The following is a 21,886-nucleotide window of genomic DNA, read 5'->3' on the forward strand; positions in this document are numbered from 1 at the left end:
CATCAAAGCCTGACAGCCATAAAATCCCAGGAGGCTGCAGCAGGAGACCTCACTACGTTTTGCAGATAGGAAAAAAGGGATGTGCAATGTCTTTCTTTGGTTGCCCATACATACTGAGAGGTTTGCCTGAAGAGAAAGTGTGTGTGTGTGTGTTTGTGTGTGTGTAGCACATTCAGACATTTGGGTATAAAATACATGGTTAATGAAAATATACACACCTAACATGGAAAAAAGGATGCATTTCCTAAATATTTGTAGAGGGGGGATCAAGTCTGTTTCTGCACATCAGTGAATAATGGAGAGGAGAGTCTGTGGGGCTCCTCCACTGGGCACAGGGCATGGACCAGGAGTGTAGCTACCTGATGCAGCCAGGCTGAGCTATGACAGAAAAAATGGCCCCTTCTTTCACCAGGTTGGGTTGTCTTGTGCATTCGAATGTGTTCCTGTGTGTCAAGTCTGTTTGTACCAATGACTAAATCCCTAAAGTGAGAAAAGAACATACCCTGATGTTTACATTCAGGGAGTCCTGGTTGTTCCGTCGAGTATCCAAGTTGCCATGTTTCACACACCATATTGGGTCACAGGAAATTATTTGTGGACTCAGATATTCCACACATATAAGATATAAAACCAAAGAAAACATATGACCTAGCTTCCTTGTTTTAACAAGTTCAAACAAAAGGAATGATGGATACTATCTCTTTCTGTTATTTAAGATGGAAACTGTCCTAGGGTTCTTAATTTATTTAATAACTCTACTGAGTGTCTTTTCTCTGAGCCTTCACTCAACCTATTTCCACCGTCTACCATTACCATTCCCTAGACTTCTTTGGAGCCCTCCACTGGATCTTCTGCCTTCATCTAGCCATCAGTGAATTGACCATCTAATGGGACATTTTAGGGGCCACATCTGGACATGGCATTTATTATTATGTATGTTCACGTTCCAGTGCCCACAACCTGCTGCATGTTCCACCTAAGGGCAAGGAATCTGGAGAATGTTGTCTTCTCAAGTGCTGAAAGCAGAAATGAAATTGGTGAGAATGAAGACACATCTAGGAATGGAAGTGAACCTGAGCTAAAAAGTTTTAGTTTTGCATCTTTGTAACCAAAGGACCTAACAAGAACAACTTAAAGAAGAAAAATTTTATTCTGGCTCATGGTTTCAGAGGTTCAGTCCATTGTTAGCTGACTACATAGCTCTGGGTCCAAGGTGAGGCTGAACATCATGGCAGAAGGGTGTGATGGAAGCAGCAGCTCAGGGTATGGCAACCAGGAAACAGAGAGAGCTCTGTCCACCAGGGACAAAACATGAACCCCAAAGGCACACCCTCAGTGACCTGTTTCCTCTAGCTACACCCTACCTGCCTACAGTTACCACCCAACTAATCCATTTCAGTAGATTAACCCACTGATTAGGTCACATATCACAATCTAATTAATTCACCTCAGAAAATTCTTGCATTGCCTTATGCATGAGCTTTTGGGGAACATCTCATATCGAAAGCACAACATAAGAATCCAAGTCCTGTCCTGCCTTGAAGAAACACTTAACAACACTTAATAATCCCATTTAATCCCAATATACCTGTATGTCACCTACCTAGTGTGATTTATGGACCATTAGAAAGCTCTCCTAGCCCACCTACTCAGGAACCTTGCTGTTAGAAATCTAATCCAAGGTTATCTTGATGTTTTCTGAAATGTGTACCAGTTTTCAATTTATTACCTCTCAGCTCCAAATTTATCCTTCATTGCATGCTCCTCAAAAATGAATCTGTGCCCTTTAGTTTTCCCTTGCCATTGATGTAATGTTAAAATTGCCAGTAGAGGGCGCTGGAGAGACCCTACATGAGGAAGGGGTTTCTGTCCTGGTGCCCTTAAACCAGCTTGGCCCACTTACCCGGCACCCAGCACAGGCTGCTTCTCCAGCACTTGGCATCTATGATGCATAGTGGCCAGCACCAGGCAAGGGCCAGCAGGTATCCTGGCACATCCCTCACCTCCGTGATATTATAGCCGAATGCCTGTAGTGAGACATCTCACCAATTTTTTCAAACCCATTAGAGGGCAGATTTACAGCATATTTCTCCAGTGTGGCATCTCAGTGTCTTCTGTGCCATCCAGTATGCTCTCTTCTTCAAAATCTGGATCTCAACCCTGGGGGACTCTTCTTTGGCATCTCTCTCAGCCCCGAGGGTAGTGGTTGCGTCTTACATCTGCCATTCCCTTATTCTTTGGGGTTCTTTTTATTTCTTACTAACCAATTGTTGCTTTAATCCCTGTTACAGTAAATAATTCTTTATATTACCCTTTCTCTGCTCAAATTATAGTATAGTTTATCCCTCTTGATTGGATCCAGATTGATGTAGAATGCAAATGTCCTTGGGATAGGATTCACAAGAAGTCAATGACACTTTAGTATAAAATAGTTTGTTTTGTTTTCCTGGTACCTAGGGAGCAGAATGTGCCTTGGGGCTGAACCAGGGGAGGGTAAGAAGAAAGACCCCCCAAGAAGGGGAGGATGGGAAAATCCTAATAACAAACTTTGCCTATTTCACAATTTTGCTGTGAGCTGACTAGAGCTGTTAAATGTTATTCTTCATTTCAGTGCAAAATGTCTTTGGTTCCCCAGGGTCAGCCTAACAGCACCAGAAATAGAATGAAAGCAGTAGCTTTTCTCATGAAGCGGCAGCTATTGTCCTTTGATAAGCTCAATACTGTCTCCACTTTGTTGTTTTGTTTCTTAATCACACTTAAAAGTGTGTTGCCATATGAAACATAAAGAGGACATTTCTGGACATTTTATTTCATTGAACGGAGCTGGGCTGCTCCCTGAGTGTACATTAGCTCCTTCAGACAGGGCGTTATCACCTTCAGGCTGCGCAGGAAACATGAATCCACGCATGGATCATCAGACAAGGAAGGAAATGCCTCGGTTTATGAAAAGGCTAGTGTTGCTAGCCTTGCCTTCCTCTGGGGACTGTTGAAAATAGGACGGCAGCTTCTCCATTTCAGAGAAAGTCTTTTTTGTTTGGTTTTGTTTTCCTGAGACAGGATCTCAATGTGTTGCCCAGCCTGGCCTTGAACTCTTGGGCTTATGGGATCCCCTTGCCTCAGCTGGGTCTACACGTATGTGCCACCATGCCCAGCTACTATGCATGGTCTTAATTAAAAGCTGGAGTAGGAACAAGACAAGGAAGTTTCCTTCCTACTTGGGAAAAACAAAAAACTTTTTCTTGAAGATAATATATCTACATGATTTAAAAAGCAAATGGCACAGCCTGCTGATTTCCCTCTCAATTCTCTTCGTGTTGCAGGTTAGACCTTATTTTGCCTTTGTCATCATTTCAATGGGTCCTTGAGAGGTAGTGGATAGAAACCCATGTGTTCAATTCACCATCTCGAAAAATGAGTTTTCTCTTGATGTGGATTCATTTTATTCTTAGGCAAAAACGTAAGAAACAGAACCTGATATTCTGAAAATACTCTCAGTTTATTAAGTAAAAATGAATATACTTGTACCATTTGGACTGGTAATGAAAACATATTTCTTCCATCTCGTTTAGTTTTTTTATCCTAGGGATGTCTCTCCTACTGGCTACTTGAGGTTCAGAAGTCAGGCTGCGTGTTGTTATCTATCTGGTGCTCTTTAGCATTTCAAAGTAATGCTACATCTTAGTGAAAATTTTTGATAAGAGCAGCAGGCATAGTGAATACACCTGTAGGAGGCCGAAGTGGGTGGATCTCTTGAGCCCACAAGTTAGAGACTCTGTCTCAAAAAAAAAAAAAGTTGGTTTTTTCTTTTCAATAAAGACCAATCATTACAATATGCAGATTGTAATACTAACAGAAAAAGGTAGCAACACTGTAGACAGTGTAATGGCCATAACCCCAGAGTCCTGCCAAGGGAGAACAGCAGCAAAGCAGCCAGAGCCCAGGGCTCAAGTGAGGGGTTATCATGCATGTCCTTCCACATTCCCGAGGGTGATTTCCCCATCTCTCAACCACTAGCTTCTGCACTTGGGCTTCCTCATGAGCAACTGCATTTCTACCATTTTTGATGGGGAAATGGAACACTATGGGTACATTAAGAGAGAAGATTGGCTCTATTGATCTTCATCCCAATCTACTTCCAGTCAATCCATCTATACTTCTTCCCAGTTTCCATTTCTCCCCTACTTCTGGGACACCTCAGAAGGCCCTGCCCAATAGGCCTGAGTGGGCTACCACTGTTTTGGTTTTGTTTCTTTGTGGTACTGGGGATTGAACCCAGGGCCCCAAGCACACTCGGCAAGTACTTCACCACTGTGCTACATGCCCAGCCCTTTCCTGAGAATTTTTTGAATTTTGAGACAGGGTTTCACTTAGTTGCCTAGGCTGGCCTCAAACTTGTGATCCTTCTGCCTTGACTTCCCAAGTCTCTGGGATTACAGGCATGTGCCCCAGTGCCCAGCTAAAACTGTGTTTTAATTAGTCAACAGCACCACACTTAAGCTCATATAATCTCATGGCCATTAGCCTATCACTTTGGTTATTAAGAATTGTTTGAAAGAGGGCTAAGTATAAAACACTCACAGAATGAGCCTTTATCTGGACTGATGTTTGTCCCTGGGAAACAGCGAGTACATCTACTTTTCAAAAACAATACCATCAAAGCTCCTTAGCACGTAATACATTTTAGCAGTCAGAGCCAGAATCCAAAAGCATAATAAAGAAAAGCAAGTAAAAATGCTTATAATTGTCATGTTTTAAATGCCTTACTTCCTGCCAATCTTATATCTGTTCCCAGAGAAGCCAAAGCTGCCCACTCTGCCAGCGCCTTTGTCAGCTGCCAGCTGTTACTTCCCTGGAAAAAGGGTCAGGAGGCTGCTGGTAGCTAATAGCCAGCCAGAAGCTGCGAGTAAGAACTGTCCCTCGTGGGCTTTAGCTGCTGGCTGATTGTCAGCTGAGAGCTACAAGTTCTGGTTTGATAAAAGCCAGCTATAGATTTCAAGGCTTTTTTTTTTTTTTTTTCCATTTTCCATTTGTGCTCTGAAATTGTCATGCACTCCAAATGGAACTCCATGAGCACGTGGGCCTTTGTTCTGCCTTGTTAGGCACCAGTAAGTCAGAGTCCTCTCCAGATAGTCACTTCACAGGGTGGGGGAGTGGGACGAGGTGAGGCGAGGTGAGGCGGGGAGCGTTTCGTGGCACATGTGCAGCCCTGAATTCAGATGAACACCACACAGGGTGTTTCCTGCTCAGTTTGAGAGACAGCCTCAGCCTCCTTAGCTGTTTCTGTGACAGCCGGGAAGTGGGGGTGGGGTGTGCTTGTAAGTTAGAGGCAGAATTTATTGACTGAAGCCCCCTGAAAAGAAATGAGTCACCAGCTCCCATGCACCGAGCATGAGACTCCAGGCTCCCAGCTGTTCCCATAGGCCATCAATCAAGATTTACCTTTCCTGAGACACGGTGTGGACCTCAGAGTTCTGTAGATTTCAGGGATTCAGGCAAGAGGAAGGGGGTGCACCATTGTGCACTCTGTACAATGGTGTGTGTGCTTTAAATTCAGATGCTCAAGGGCTGTCGTGTGCAATGCATCAGCAGTGAAAAATAAACACCCAGCAGAAGCTGGCTCCGAGTTAGGGCGAGCGCACAATAAATTTCAACTGCTTAAATTAATCGCTCACTGCTTGTTGTGAATATTAATCCCAAGGAGAGAGCCAGCTTCTCCTCCATCAAAAGTCAGGTAAAAACTGAAAACAGCAAAACATTTGGGATCTTTTGGGGGAGGGCTTACCTGTGAGCCAAACCTGGATGCCATCCCCGAAGAGAAACGGAATCTGAAAAACAGCCCCTCCCGCTTCCCAGGCACAGCTGTGCCTTAACAACCAGAGCACCCTTCTAGGACTTAAGGAGTCTCCAGGGACATGTATGGGGAGGGCCGCGCTTGAGGGTGTAGAAGATAAAGGAGCCAAGACTCTTAATTTGTGGTTTTTAAATTTGGAATAAAATGGGCATAATATGCCAGGCGAGGTGGTGCATACCTGTAGTCCCAGCGGCTCAGGAGGCAGAGACGGGATCGCAAGTTCAAAGCCAGCCTCCGCAACTCAGTGAGGCCCTGAGCAACCCAGTGAGACCTTGTCTCTATATAAAATATTAAAAAGGGCTGGGGCTGGGGCTCAATGGTTAAGTGCCCCTGGTTTCAATCCCTAGTCCCAGTACCAAAAAGAAAAAAGAAAGAAAGAAAAAATAGATATATCATAAATTTACCTTTAACCATTTATTTTCTTTCTCTTTTTCCTTTCTTTCTTTTATTTCTTTATTTACTTATCATTTCAAAGTGTATGATTCAGTGACTTTAAGTACATTTATGTTGTGTACCTATCAGTTTCTGGAACTTTTCCATCACCCAAACTGAAACTGTGTATCCATTCAACAAGAACTCCCCACTTGCCCCTCCCCCAGCTCCTTAAAAGCACCCTCTGTCTCTGAATTTGATGGCCCGCTTTCTCTATGAATTTCCCTCCCCTTTGTCGCTATGATTTTGATGGCTCTGATAACTTATATAACTGGAATCACAATATTTGTCCTTAGGTTTCTGGCTTATTTTACTTCACATAATGTTTTCAAGATTCATCCATGATATAGTATATGTTGGCATTTGAGTTCTTTCTAAGGGTGAATAATATTCCATCATATAAATATACCACATTTTGTTCACCCATTTGTCTGATGATGGACATTTGGGTTGTTTGCACCTTTTGACTGTGAACACTGGTGTACAAATATCTGTTCAAGTCCGTGCTTTCCATTCATTCAGGACTCTACCTGGAAATGGAGCTGCTGGATCATATGGTCATTCTATGTTTAACTTTCCAAAGAATCACCCAAGTCTTTCCTAATTTTTTACTATCCTAAAGTTTCTGAAGTAACAAAAAAGAAAAAAAAATCACTACAAGAAGATAAAACAATGGCTTCTTTTGGCTTTGAGGGGACAGTGTTGACCTCGGTGGCAGAGAGCTGCTTATGGAATTATTATACCTTTCTGAGACATGGCTGCGAGGAAGATGAGATGGCCAGTGATGGTCAGGAAGGAGAGACTTGCCACCAAAAAGAGGCACTGGATGGTACTGTCTGAAAAAGTTGCACGAAGCTTGTCTTGCCTGGGTGGTGCTGACACAAGTCTAGAGTTCTAAAAGGAGGGAGAAAGGGGTCTCTGAAGAAAGGGGACATCACCCAGAGGTGAAAGATAAGCAGTGAGATATTTGCCCAGGCAAAGATGTCCAGTGAGCTTAGAGTGCCTCAGACTCCATTTGAAACTGTTTATTCTTCTGCCATGAGCCTTAATCCCCCTCTATTGCCCCTAAACCTTCAATTAAAGTCTGTTATGTGCAACAGGATTGTGATCTTGGTCCTTTTGGGCAAATGGAGAGAATAGGAGGAACAGAGTCAGGGGAGGGGTTCTTTAAATGTGTGTGTGGGTGCGGGATGAGCTGTGCCCATGTTCCGTGGGAGCAGGAACTCCAAGGGTAAGGCGGCTGTGAGGCACTGCAGAAAGCTTACAGGAAACCAGGTGGGGGCTGCAGCTACTTCTAATGGAGATTAATAGAAAAGGTGATCCCAGGACAAGGTGAGGACATGGGGCTCTCCAATTACCTTGAGACTATCATGCCTTTGTACAGGAAAACCAGTGCCAATGGTTGCAGCCCCTGACCTGAGGCAAAGCTATTAGGTCAAACACTGGATAAAAAATCCCTGCTTAATAAATGCTCCAACTGGCCCACGACCAAGACTCTCCCTCTCTAAGACAAGTTTTGGCAGAATGTACAGCCTGTAAAACAGAACTCTGTGGGCTTCAGGGCACTGGGAGACAACCCGGGAGTTTAAATTAGTTATAACTTCCCATCAGTGTGAGCTACATCCCCAAACAGGTTTCTCCTGGGGAAGGCCAACCTTGATCAATACATAGCAGGGACCGGCCTTGAATTTGAACTTGCTGAAACAGGCACCTCTCACTGCAGCAGATCCATTTAAAGTGCTGCCAGCCTCCTGAAGGCCTCAGTGGGCTTCAGAAATATGATCCCGAGAGTCAGGTAGAGTCGCTTCTGTTCAGGTCTCCATCTATATAAACCCAGGGGAAGTTTCTTTATCTCAAGACTTGAAGCAGTACAAGACTTGAACCCACAGTCTGTAAGAAGAATTAGATGTAGTTCCATTAGTCTCTAGTTGTGCTTTTACACAACAAACAATGAAAGATTCAGTGTCATGTTGGTTCTGAGATAAGCCCTCTGTTTCTCTTTGCTGAAGGTCTGGTGATGATTCTCAGTCTGCATGAAAGAAGGATTGTTGCCTGGCCCCTTGGCTGCAGGTCCTGCTTTGTTCGCATCCCACCTGGGTGCCGGGGGCAGGTCCATCACTAAGCTTCAGTCTTTGCCAATGTAACAGGAAAGAAAAACAATAGATGATATAAAATAAGTTAAGTACTGTAGTTGTTTTTTTTTTTTTTTTTTTTTTTTTTTTAGAGAAAGTGAGAGAGGAGAGAGAGAGAGAGAGAGAGAGAGAGAGAGAGAGAATTTTTCATATATTTATTTTTTTTTTTAGTTCTCGGCGGACACAACATCTTTGTTGGTATGTGGTGCTGAGGATCGAACCCGGGCTGCATGCATGCCAGGCGAGCGTGCTACCGCTTGAGCCACATCCCCAGCCCAAGTACTGTAGTTGTATATCTGAATTCTGGATGTGTAGGGTGGGTGGGGAGGGGGAACAGGAGGAAAATGAATTGATTATTTAGGAAAATACCCACAAGGTTTCCTTCCACCCCACCCCACCCCAACCCTGTAATAGTCTGGAAGAACTGAAGAGACCTTCTTAATGGGATGGCAGGAAATGGGGGATGGTCCCTTTACTTCAAGGGATAATGGTGTCCCATGACCCAGGTTAGGGCAAAAGGGGTCAGAGTAGTCTCCAAAAATTGGCTGAGACCAAGGCTTAAGAGAAAAGATAGCTCCAGTGAGAAATCCCCCTGACTGGGGATCGTCAGATATAGCAGAGCAAAATAGATAGACATATTCTGAGCAGTTGAGGGTCCTCAAAATAGCAGACCCCCTTGGGAACTATGCTTTTGTCCCCTGCTACTCAGATTGTGGTCCACAGAATATCAACCTTACTAATGCTTGAAACTTTGTTAGAAATGGAGTCCCAACTGGGCATAGTGGCTAACAACTGTAACCCCAAAGCTTGGCTGGCTGAGGCAAGTGCATCACAAGTTCAAGGCCAGCCTCAGCAACTTAGCAAGGCTCTAAGCAACTCAGGGAGATCCTGTCTCAAAATAAAAAATGAAAACAGCTGGGGATGTAGACCAGTGGTTAAGTGCTCCTGGGTTAAATCCCTGGTAAAGAAAGAAGGAAGAAAGAAAGAAAGAGAGTCCCAAGACCAGCCCAAACTTACTGATCCAGAATCTGTCATTTAAAAGATCCTCAATTTACATGTACCCTAATTTATTTTTCAATGCTGTGTAGCAAACCCAGGGCCTGACACAGCTAGAAAAGAGCTATACCACTATACTACACCCCCAACTCATGCATGTTATTTTTTAATTTGGTTTTTAGTTGTTGATAGGTCTTTATTTTATTCATTTATTTATATGCTGTGCTGAGAATTGGACCCAATGCCTCACACATGCTAGGCAAGCATTCTACCACTGAGCGACAACCCCAGCCCTGCACACTATATTTTGATAAGAGATGTTTTAGAGTATTAGTCTACAACTTTGGCTATGTATTGTAATTATTTGGGAAGCTTTTTAAAATATCCAATTCCCAAACACCAAAGTGCTCAGTAGTGAAATCTGAAACCATTGGCTTCAAGAGCCCTGACCTGGCATTTCTCTGGGTATGCCCCATGCCTGGAGTTAGGCATTAGGCATCCATGCAGCAGTAGATGTAATCCAGCTCTCCAGGAAAAAAAAAAATCTGATTTGTAGGGTCTGCCAATTTCCAAAGTGTCAATATTCCCACCATAGCTGATTTCAAAATACCAGAGCAATGTCACCAAAGGTGGAGTTGGGAATAGACATTCAGAGTAGGCTCCCAAGAGCCTGCCCTAGCCAGCACCACTACATGGGCCACTCAGGTGTACACACCCTGAGCATCTCTGTCTTGGCAGAGGCATGGAATTTCCTGGTTCTATATAGGACTCTTCCCAAAAGGGACAACACAGAGTTCAAACATAAATCAGGATGTTCACACACAAGGTCCTTCAGGTGTAGGATGAAATTGGTGTTAGGAAGAGAAGGAGGTAAGGGGTGGGGGTCTTCATTTGAACTTTGCCCCAGCCCTATAAATGTAGGAGGGGGTCTGTGGAATTGTGATAGCCCATCTTGAATTTTCACCTCTTTCCTGAGTCTTGCTATGGCTGATGACACTCTGTTACCACCAATCACTCCCAATCCTTAAGAACAGGGTTATACATTCCGATCTTGGCTTAAGGGTGCTTAGGGGACTAGAGGAGGGGAGAGAGTGCTCTTGAATTGGATGAGGGGAGAGGAGAGCAGTCAGCATTTCTGCTCTGTCCATCTTGGTGGGAAAATTCCAATAAGGCAATCAAGTCAGAGTCAAACAGGAGTTTTGTATAAAATTATATACCTAGGTTACTACAGGGTCTGATGTTTTCAGGGACTTAGACTCTTACTACTGTGTTGCTGTCATCCTGGGGTGTTGCTGTCAACCACCTGGTCCCAAAAAGCTCACCACCACCGCTGTGTCCATATTCTAGGCAATGAAAGAGAGGATGGCATGGCTAAAGAGTCCCACATCACTTCTCAGATCTCACTGATGAGAGCTTAGCCACTCTGCCATACCTACCTACAGGAAAAGCTGAGTAATGCAGTCTTTCTTCCAGGTAGCCATCTACCTAACTAAAAGTTCTATTACTATGGCCAAAGAAGAGAATGGATATTAGGGTTCAACGCAGCCGAACAACCTGAACATTCCTGAGCTGTACCAAGCTGGTCTGGTTTCTTGAGAGTCTCCTGGAGAAGCTGAGGAACAAGTCAGCTTACCTTCCTGGAGAGCCCAGGTGAGCTCAGGAGGGGATCAGCTTATCATGCACTTTCACATCTTCAGAGGGCAGGGGGCCACCAGAACCATCCCACAGAAGCCAGAAAAGCCCCACATGGACCTGAGGCCCTGTACTCACTAATACGAAAGCTGGCAGCCTTGCTCCTACATCCAGATCCTAGCTGGAGGGGGAGGGACAGATGCCAAAAGACTGAGTAATTCCCAGCAAGAATGAACTAAGAGACTGAACTTTGTCAAGATAAAGGGGTTGTTGGGCTTTTGGTTTTGTTTTTTGAGATTTTGTGCATAAGCTAAAAATTATCTCTCTTTCTCTCTCTCTCTCTCTCTCTCTCTCTCTCTCTCACACACACACACACACACACACACACACACATAGTACATTTCCTGGCTTTGCGTTTTCAGCTGCAATTTTAAGAACATCTTTCTTAGACAAAGCCTCTCCACCCCAGTTTACTCTTCTATATGCATTCTGCCAACTAGGTAATGCTGAGAGGGATAATCTTTTAAATTAATAGAATCCATAATTTTTTCTCCTGCCAGGAAGGTGTCAGTGTGGAGGTAGCAAGCTCAGAATGACAGCAACTCTGCAGCTGCTGGGGCTGTCCTGTGGTGTGACCAGTCTGTTCCCAGAGCAGAGAGCAGGGCAGGCAAAAGCTCTCAAGAGGTTTGTGCTTCCACCTTTGCTCTCTCAAGGGCATCCTCACATGTAGTTGAAATCTCTGATTTGTAGTAAATTCTCAGACATACAATAAATCCTTATTCAATTGTTAGCATAAAGATTCATTGCTACATATGAATATTTTAGTATTATCTTCTGTTTTGTTGAGCTTTTCCCCTTCTGGTATTGACTGAGAACTGATTCTTAGGACACTAATGGAGTTCTGCATTTATTTAATATTTATTATGATGATAGTAGCTAATATTTATTGAGCACACTGCCAGACACAGCATATAGGTCATTTTCTCTAATTCTCATAATAACCCCATGGGGCAGTTGGGTGCAACTGTGCAGTGTGAGCTATTGAGGAGGGCACAGGAGACCCCGGTCCCCACCTACCAAGCTGTAAATTAGAAACAGGCTTCATCCCTGTGAAGGAAATCAGACATTTTCTCACACAGAGCCTTGATTACCCATGAAATAGTCACCTTACTATCTCATTACATAATGGGTTCAGAGAAGTTAAGAAACTTCCCTGAGATCACACAATGGGCAGGAGGTGGTGGTCTCAAACCTGGAAGCCTATCTCAGAGCCCAGACCAGACTCTCCACCTGCACGCTGTTGGCACAGTGTCTTTTCTAGTCCCTGGGAAGGCTCTGATTTGCTTTAGTTCCAGCCACACTATGCCAGGGAGTGCATAAAATGCATTCTTTTGGGGAAAGAATTGAGGATTGAAGCCAGGGATGCTTAACCACTGAGCCACATCCCCAGCCCTTTTTATTTTGAGAAAGGGTCTCCTTAAGTTGCTGAGGCTTGTCTCGAACCTGCAATCCCCCCTGCCTCAACCTCCCAGGCCACTGCAATGACAGGTCGTGCCACCGAGCCTAGAGAAAATGCATTCTTGATGCTAAATGAATCCTTCCCATGATGTTATGGACAGAGATCTCCAGCTGCCACATCTTGCTGCTTGGAATTTTGCAATGGAACAAGTAGAGAGGAGATATTGAGAAATGCCAGGGACATGATACCCCTAGGAAATCCACCCTCCACATTCTCTTTTCCAGAGTGTGCATTGTTCTGATGACAAAATAAGAGTTTGGAGTCTTCGAAATCTAGCAGCCCTGCTTGCTCAAGAGAAGAGTTGGACATAAACAGTCCAGCCACGTAACTCCCTCCACCCACACTTCGTATCTTTGTGGAGCCCTGAAGATCTGCCCACCCCCTAAATACATCTTCTTTTTAACTTTGAGCCTGAAGTTTCCATCAACTTAATACCTTTCTTGGGTTATCGCTGCTACCACACCCTCCAATTCTTCCCCATGTGCTCCTTGACACTTGGAAGTCCTTAAATATGGAACAAAGCTTTTCGTATCACACAGTTGATGTGGCTTAAAATGCCAGCACCCCCTCAGAGAGGTAGTGTATGATTTAAATTCACAACATGTAATTTAAGTATCAATGAGTGATTGGTTTTTTGTTTTTGTTTTCTTTAGAGCATGTTTTGATGAGGGAAAGTTGGAGGAGGGATTATGAACAGGAGAAGCAGTGTTGGAGGAAGGCAGTCTCGAAAGGGAAAGGGCACACACACAAAGGAGAGGCTAGGGCTGCCCAAGGTCAAGCCCTGTGACATTGGTGTGTGCCTGGTGCCCTCTGTTGCTCCTTGAGTGGGGTTACCACATTGCACAGTGCAGGCAAGTGTGGTACACCAGGAATTAGATCCAATTTGAAACCCAGCAGTATAGTCCTAACAAGCTACCTGACTTCTCTGCCCCTTAATCTCCTCACCTATAAAATGAGAGTAATACAACCAACCTCTCAGGGCAGTTGTGGGATTCCTTTTTAATTGTGCTGAAACATATATAATGCTTACCACCTTAAACATTTCCAGTGTGTAGTTCAGTGGCATTAGGTTCACTCATATGACCACTTCCATCACCCTTATCCATCTCCAGAAGCCTTTTTATCTCACAGAACTAAAACTCTGTACTCCATAAATAGCTCCTCATTTCCCCCTCCTCCAGCCCCTCTCAACCACCAGTCCAATTTCTGTTTCTATAAATTTGATTGCTCTAGGTACCTGATGTAAGTGGATCACAGTATTTGTCTTTTTGTGACTGGTTTATTTTATTTACTATACATCCATATGTTCACCCGTGTTATAGCGTGTGTCAAAACTTGATTCCTTTTTTTTAAAAGAGAGAGTGAGAGAGGAGAGAGAGAGAGAGAGAGAGAGAGAGAGAGAGAATTTTTTAATATTTTTTTTTTAGTTCTCGGCGGACACAACATCTTTGTTGGTATGTGGTGCTGAGGATCGAACCCGGGCTGCATGCATGCCAGGCGAGAGCGCTAACGCTTGAGCCACATCCCCAGCCCAAAACTTGATTCCTTTTTAAGGCTGAGTAATATTCCATTCTCTGTATGTACCACATTTTATTTATACATTTATCTGTTGATAGACATCTGGGTTGTTTCTGTATCTCAGCTGCAGACGCAAGTGTACAGATATCTGTTCAAGCCCCTGCTTCTCCTGAAGTGGCATTGCTGGGTCATATGGTAATTCTGTGTTTAATTTTTTGAGGAACTATTGTGCTGCTTTCCATAGCAGCACTGCCATTTTCCATCCTCACCAACAGGGCACAAAAGTTCTACTTTATTCATATCCTCACCAACACTTATTAATTTCTACTGATTTTTGGCAGGGGCAGGGTACTAAGGATTGAACTCAGGGGCACTTGACCACTGAGTTGCATCCCCAGCCTTAGTTTGTATTTTATTTAGAGACAGGGTCTCACTGAGTTCCTTAGCGCCTCACTTTTGCTGAGGCTGGCTTGGAACTTGTGATCCTCCTGCCTCAGCCTCCTGAGCCGCTGGGATTATAGGTGTGCGCATTTGGTTGGTTATATGTTAAAATTTTAACCCCAAGTAGGTGGCATTGGGAGGTGGGGCCTTTGAGAGGGGACTGAGTCGTGACAGTGGAGGCATCATGAATGGATTATCACCCTTACAGAAGGGATCCCAGCCAGCACCCTAGCCCTCCTTCTGCCATATAAGGACACACCAAGAAGAAGGCTTTGCACCAAGAGGTAGGCTTTCCACACACAGAAGTATCTTCCCAGCTTTTCTCAATCCATTCAAGGACATCGAAGAGAAGTGAAAGATCTTTTCATCTCTCCCCTTCTCTTGCTCTCCCTATTATTTCCTCCCCATGCTATTCTTTTCTGTTCTCATCTCCCATCTACTGGTGCTTTGACTTTGAACTTCACAACCTCCTGAACTATTAAAAAAAAAAAAAGACTGTTTTTTGCTTTCACCACCCAGTCTCTGATATTCTGTTATAGCCTCCCAAACTGATAAAGATGTAGCAAACTCTAGAATCTAGCAGACACAAATTCTCCCCTCCTTTTAGCAGGAGGGAGGGCTGACCCACACCTTAGCTGCTCTATCTATTAATTCTGCAGCTGTCACTGTATAAATAGCACCAGGGAGACTAGCTGGCACAGTCACAGCCCCACCCTTGTATAGCCTACACCTTTCATTCCCCTCTGGAGTGTTGTCAAGAGTTGTGCAAAGAAAGCAAATTACTGTGCTCCACCTGAGTTCAGGAAACACGGACTGCAAGTGGATAATGGAGGAACTGGTAGTGAGACCGCTGGGCATCTCAATCCTCCTCCATCAAATACATGAGTGTGATTGAAGAAGTTACCCAATGTCTTTGGGCCTCAGTTTCTTCAAAGGTAAAGGGGGGATGATAGCCAATGCACCTCACAGGACGGTTTGGAGGATTAAATGTGATAACAGGTCCTCAATGAGGTCATGCTCCCCTGAGATGGCACCTAAAAGGCTAGATGTGTTAGCCTGAAAACCAGCAGGAAGCCCCTGGGCCTAGAGGTATTTATATCTCAGTCTCCCTGATATCCCCCTGTCACCCATATTTTGCTGTAATTGCAATAGGAATGTTCAAACAGAAATTTCTCCAGTCCAGAATACTCTAAACCATTTACATCCTCAGTCTGCTTTTCAGGGGGGGGCCTCAGCCAAGGCCACTTTCCCACATGTCTGCCTTCCTGCCCAGGATGAATTTAGAGGGAAGAAAGGCTCAGCTAACAGCAGTTAAGAGCAGCATTTCAGCACTGATGCTCTTCCCACTGAGTCCTTAGGCCCCGAATCCCTGGAAATAGTTGGCGGAGCACTGGAAGAAAAGGTTCCAATTTTTCCTCCTGATGGATGGTGTTCCAGATGTGGCATTTGACAGAAGTGTCTTCCCAGCTTTTCCCAATCCACTCAAGGACATCTAAGAGAAGAGAAAGATCTTTTCATCTCTCCCCTTCCCTTGCTCTCCCTACTATTCTTTCCCCATGCTATTCTTTTCTGTTCTCATCTCCCAACACTGACAGCTTCTTCAAACTACCCTGGTACCAACTATTTCACAAAAAAGTGCTATTTCCCCTTACACCCCAACAGATCATTCTAGTGATTTTTTTTTCTTATAGTGCTGTTGGCCTAACCCATCTTCTCATATCTTAGGCAAGCACTCTACCATTCAGTTGCAACCCCAGCTTCTACATCCCCAAAGATTGTTCGGATAATAATTTTGAAACAGAGTTCAAGGTCAAGGTAATAAGTACATTTTAAAAAATTTTAAACTTTATTTTTAGTGAAAAATTACTATATGCTTGTGGGGGAAAAAGCAATCAACCCAAATGTGTGTATAGAATTAAGCACTCTGTTCTCACTTACTTCCCTCAATCCTGTTCCCTTGAAGTGAACACCATTAGTCTTGCATCCTTCCAGAGATTTCTGATTTGATCATCTAATAGGTAGATAGTGATTGCCTGTAATGTTCTGAGCCATACCCTAGGTGCTAGGGACCAGTGGTGAATGAACACAAATCTACATATGTGTGTGTGTGTGTGTGTGTGTGCATCTGTCATATGTGTATGCAAGAATAGGATAATATTTTTCACCAAATAACATCTCAGGTGACTATTCTAGGTGAGCATGTAGAAATAATAAACATAAATATTTGTGATTTTTTAGGGTGGTGGGGAGTGACCGGGGATTGAACCAAGCAGCCCTCAATCACTGATCACATCACCAGCTCTGTTTTGCATTTTACTTAGAGACAGGGCCGACTGAGTCCGACTGAGTTTTTTACCATCTTGCTGTTGCTGAGGCTGGTTTTGAACTTGAGATCCTCCTGCCTCAGCCTCCTAAGCCACTAGGATTACAGGTGTGTGCCACTGCACCCGGCAATATTTGATTTTTAACAGCAAAAGGTTTTTGCTGTAAAAAGATACACCAAAACGTGTATTATATTTGTTATCCTGTTTTTCAAAAACCATGCTTCCTTTGTAGGATGTTGAACAATCTGTTGTAGGTATGTATCATGCTTGAGCAGAACAGGGGACAATCTGGATGGGGATGCTCTAGGGCTGTCCCTCGCATGAGGGTGGAGAGACAGCCAGCAGAAGGGCCTAATCTCATACTTCTTCAGCAAGCAGCCAAGTCCAGCAGCGGGAGCACTGTGTATAGAAGCTCAGGTGGTCCATGTCCAGGCCTTCTGGCTCCAAAATCCCCACTGATGTGACTCCCATCACCCTCTGTTGCACCTACATATGTGTATGTTGCTGAGGCTAATCCTGCCTCTAGCATCTCCTTCAACAGTAATTATGTTGGCTACTGATCAAACAATGGAAAGGGGATGAAGTTAACCACAGGTCAAGAAATGGGAAGCCAGAGGAGGACTGAGTGTGTGTGTGTGTGTGTGTGTGTGTGTGTGTGGAGAGAGAGAGAGAGAGAGAGAGAGAGAGAGAGAGAGAGAGAGAGAGATGGGGGAAAGGGGGCATGGGCAGGGCCTGCCCCCTCCATGGTCATGGGCAGCAAATGTTTTAAGCAGTTAAAGGAGACAGTCAGAAGCTCTTGTTTGCTATTCCTCCCCATCATCTGTCCCCATCCTCCTCTTCCTTTGAAGCTGCTAACGCATTAGCAACTTTAACACCCAAGTTTGTCTCCTCCCAGACACCTCCTGGGGAGGGCCCTGTTCTAACCCCCAGGCCCAGGGCATTCCTCCGAAGTTTCTTAGCCGGGTGGTGAAAACAAAAATACAGCCTAATTGGTCACTGCCTCTTTCTAGTGAATGAAGGAGGTTTCTGTTTTAAAAAAATAAAGTGACTTAGCCGTTGATTCACTGCCCACAGGGAGATTCTGAGCAGAGGCTTCCTAGCCTCCGTAGAGATTTGCATACAACTTCCACTTCCTGTTTCAGAGCCTGTTCTACAACTTACCTGGGCTTGGAGGAGGCGAGGAAGGTCGGTGGAGAGAGACCCAAGACAGAGAAACAGAGAGCGTGACCACTCCTTGGGCCCCAGTTTGTCTGTCCGTAGTGGATCTAAGGTAAGTGCTGTTTTGCCTCCTCTGATTTCTTAACCACTGACCCATTTTCCAAAACACTGTTTTCTCCTTTGCTGAAATGTGCTTCCCCTACATTTCCTCTGCCCTCCTCTCTCCACCTTTAACTTGCTGGTAGGGAGACCAGCTTGGACTGAGAAGATGATAGTGAGTGTCTGCAGCCAAAATGTGTTGCTGGTTTAGTGTTTCAAACAGGCGAGCCGAGATTAACTCTTTGAGGAGGGGCGGCCCCGGCTACTGAGCTGCCTGGGAACAGTTTGTTAGGTACTCAGTGTCCCTAGAGTTGCCATCAAGAATTCAAACCCCACTTCTCCAGAGAAGGAGTTGGCGATGGCAAAAATTAAGTAATTGGCTTCCAGCCCCAGAAAACGTCAGGGACAGAGTGGGAAGGAAAATTCCCAAATTTTCTCTATCCTGATTTCCATGCAGGGGAAAAAAAAATCAACAGTGCATTCTTAGGCCAGGAAATCCGGTTCAGCTTGTGGGGGCTGGATATAAGCCTCCCCAGCCCCTCTCCAGGAAGAAACTAGTACTTGGTTTTAGAAGCTCATCGAGCTTCTTGTGACTTCCAGGTCCAGGAGGTCCCTTTTTTGGGGGGGGAAGGGGTACCAGGGATTCAACCCAGGGGCACTTGGCCACTGAGCCACATCCCCAGCCCTATTTTGTATTTTATTTAGAGACAGGGCTCACTGAGTTGTTTAGCACCTCACTTTTGCTGAGACTGGCTTTGAACTCACAGTCCTGCCTCAGCCTCCTGAGCCGCTGGGATTATAGGCACATGCCACCGTACCTGGCTAAGGAGGTCTCTTAGAACGGGGGGGGGGGGGGGGGGTTGATTTTTAAAGGAATGGGAGAAAATAGTTCAAGTAAATACATTTTAAAAAGGACAGGAAACTTGGCTCCAAGCTCTCACCACTTTGTGTGGTTCCATCTCTTGGGCAATTCACTTTGGCTCCCCGAGGCCTGGATTTCTTCATCGGTAAAGTGAGTGCGTGTGAACTAATATGATGATGTCTACATTCCTGTCTAACAAAACAAGGCTAGGGTTGTCCCAGAGGGGTAGCCGTAATGGGTGGTCTTAGAAGATATGTTTTGTATAGTGATTACTACGCGCATAAATCTTATCTCCTGCTATTAGTTGGTTAGCCCAAGAAAAGGGACTTTGTTTTTTTATACTTTTCTAGCCCCCAGAAGCCAGCATACTGTCAAATGCCTTGGAGGTGCCAAGGCTCCTTCCATGTAAGTTTCTTTGATTTCTGTTTCACTCATCTGTTCTCTAGGCCACAGGTAAAGCAGCCCTTGGGACTGGAGGAGACAGGGTGGCCGAGTGGCACTGCAGGAGGGCTGTCTAGAATTGAGGCGTCATCATTGGCTCTAGGCACATAGGAGAAAACAGGGGATTTCTTGAATTAGTTCATGTCCCATTTGGGTTACCCAGGAAGCATCGCCCCGTGCTCACAGAGGCAGAGAACTGGCAGGCAAGCTTGGCTCCAGAAGCCAGTAACTGACTTTGCTGGCAAAGTCTCCTGGCTGGAGCTGCCTGTGTGGGGGTCCTTTAATGGAAGGGGAAAGGAAACAGTGAAACATATCCTAGCATCATGGAAGGGTGATGATTATGATTAGACTCATTATTAGATGGCGGATATGCTGAATTCTTAACCTTTTCCAAACCACTGCTTAAAAAAAAAAAATTGTTATTGTTTCTTTTGGGCAATTTGTCTCTGTCAGGACAGTTCCAACAGGCTTTGGCTGACTGGGACAGACTGATTCAGAGCTTTTGTTATTGCTGAACTTTCTGTGGGATATTGAGGCCTTGTTATTGCCCTTGGCATGTTTTGGATGTTTCTCTCTCTCTTTGGGATGACAGTACAGGAATTTCAACATTTCACCTGCAGCAAGTTCCCAGTTTTACTTTCAAATAACCATGCACCATTATCTGAAATCAGGCAAACTATTGTTCAGTTGCTATCTCGTGTCAATCTCCAAAGGCCCCAGCCTCAGCCTCCTTATTCTTATCTGGTACTGCCACTTCAAATCATTCTACAAGGAGGGTCAGATGGTTAATGCAGCCACTCTGCTCTGTTCATTGCATGGGGGTGGTTAACTAGGAGTGGGGGTCTAGATAATATGTCATTGTGTTGGAGAGAAAACTTTCTAACTCAGGGATTCTCATTTTTGGAGGGTGCAAAGACAGAAAACACTAAAGCCTGCTTCTCCCAGGATTAAGGAGTTCGTGACTTTCAAATGCTCTGAAAATTAAAAGGAGAGGAGAAAGTCATATTTGCAGGCATACTCTAGCAGGCATTCAGCAAGATAGATGATGGTGGAGCAGTTTGTCTAAATTAAATCAATGTTTTACACATCGAAGAATGAAAATCTCAGATATATCCTGAATTCAAATCATTTTTCTGCTGCAGGCAATTTTAGATTAGCCTTTAAAAACGTACATATATGAATTGCAGGCAACTGCTGCAGGAAAAAAAAAAAGCACACAGATGAGGCACATTAAACTTTAAATTCCTTTCAGATCCAACTAAATGACCCCTAATGTTTGATCACATTTCCTTATCACAACAATCCAGCAGGCCTTTCGTGAGAAAGCATCTGAGGACTGGAATCAAGAAGCTGTCCCCCTGGGCCTCTCCTATTTCTTCTCAATGCATTGTCACCAAGATATTTTTAGTTCCTGAAACCCAGGCTGTCCTTTCTCCCTCCGACATTCCCTGTCTTGCGCCCAGCAGGCCTCCTGGAGCCCACATGTGCTTGGCAGCCTGACCGCCCAGCTCATTCCGCGCCTGCGTGTGTGTGCTCTCTGGTGTGCACTCAGACCTTCCTGGAGACCAGAAGTTGTAAACTGGCTGAGGAGGGGCGGCCTTTCCTCCACATGGTGGCCTGTGGAGTTGTGCCAGATTGGCTTGGTTCCCTGCCGAGGCAGCTGAAGTCAAGCTATTTGGGAGGGATGGGATGGACCTTGGGGAGCCCCCACCCGTGCAACCCCCTGCAGACCTGGGCTGCAGGGGACCTTGGCAGCTCCCTCAGCAATGAGGGAACTTGGCTTTCCTCTGCTGCATTGTTGTCCTGGCAGTGTTCTGTGTTTTCCCTTTTTCCTCTCAGGGTCAACAGGTCTCCCTCGCATCCCTGAGCTGCTTCCTCCTCTGAGCTGTCTGTCCAGACTCTTTGTGGCTACCGGCTTTCCAGGCAATGCTCTTGCCTTTGACCTCTGTTCATTCTTCTCCTCCTTTTCCACCTGACCCGTGACACATACAAATTACAATTAAATGAGTCTCTCTCCCTACTTCTTCCCCACATGCCCTACTTCTCTCCTCTTCCATACGCCTTTCTGGCTTTCCATCCCTTCCTCTCCTGCGCTCTGTGGCCTGGACTGAATTAGGGATCACAAATGTGTACTCAATAAAAACCCATCTTATCTGAAAACAAAAACAACGACAGCCAGAACATGGGCTGGATTGAGGTTGTTCTCTAAATGTTTACAACCGACTTCCAAAGTGGCAGAATGAATCTGCTCCCCTGAGTCCACCTGCTCCTCCCTCACCTGCTCTCAGGAACCCCAGAGTAGACTTCCTCAAATCAGGACAGTTCACACTATGCTGTGCTCTGCCTGACCTGAGTCTTCCTATGCAGGGTTGTATCCAGGGATCAGTAAACGCCGCCTTGTTTCCAGGCCTCACACTGTTGCAAATTCTCTGGCAAACTTAATGGAAGAATTTCTCTGACAGGGAAGTTCTGCAAGTGAAC

The 21,886-nt window shown here is 44.9% G+C and overlaps 1 protein-coding gene across 2 annotated transcripts in view; it reads left to right on the forward strand.

The window, feature by feature from the left end:
• Positions 1-17,620: 17,620 nt before the first annotated feature.
• Traf3ip2 (TRAF3 interacting protein 2) overlaps positions 17,621-21,886 on the forward strand; it is a 39,959-nt gene continuing 35,693 nt past the window's right edge. The window contains exon 1 of one of the 2 annotated variants that reach the window (XM_026395050.2): positions 17,621-18,115. The gene's annotated coding sequence lies outside the window, so the exon portion shown is untranslated. Of the gene's footprint in view, positions 18,116-19,249; positions 19,370-21,886 lie in introns of those variants that run through there. The other variant, XM_026395051.2, reaches the window with a different exon arrangement.

This window comes from Urocitellus parryii, chromosome 8 (assembly GCF_045843805.1).
Source record: "Urocitellus parryii isolate mUroPar1 chromosome 8, mUroPar1.hap1, whole genome shotgun sequence".
NCBI classification, from domain to species: domain Eukaryota; kingdom Metazoa; phylum Chordata; class Mammalia; order Rodentia; family Sciuridae; genus Urocitellus; species Urocitellus parryii.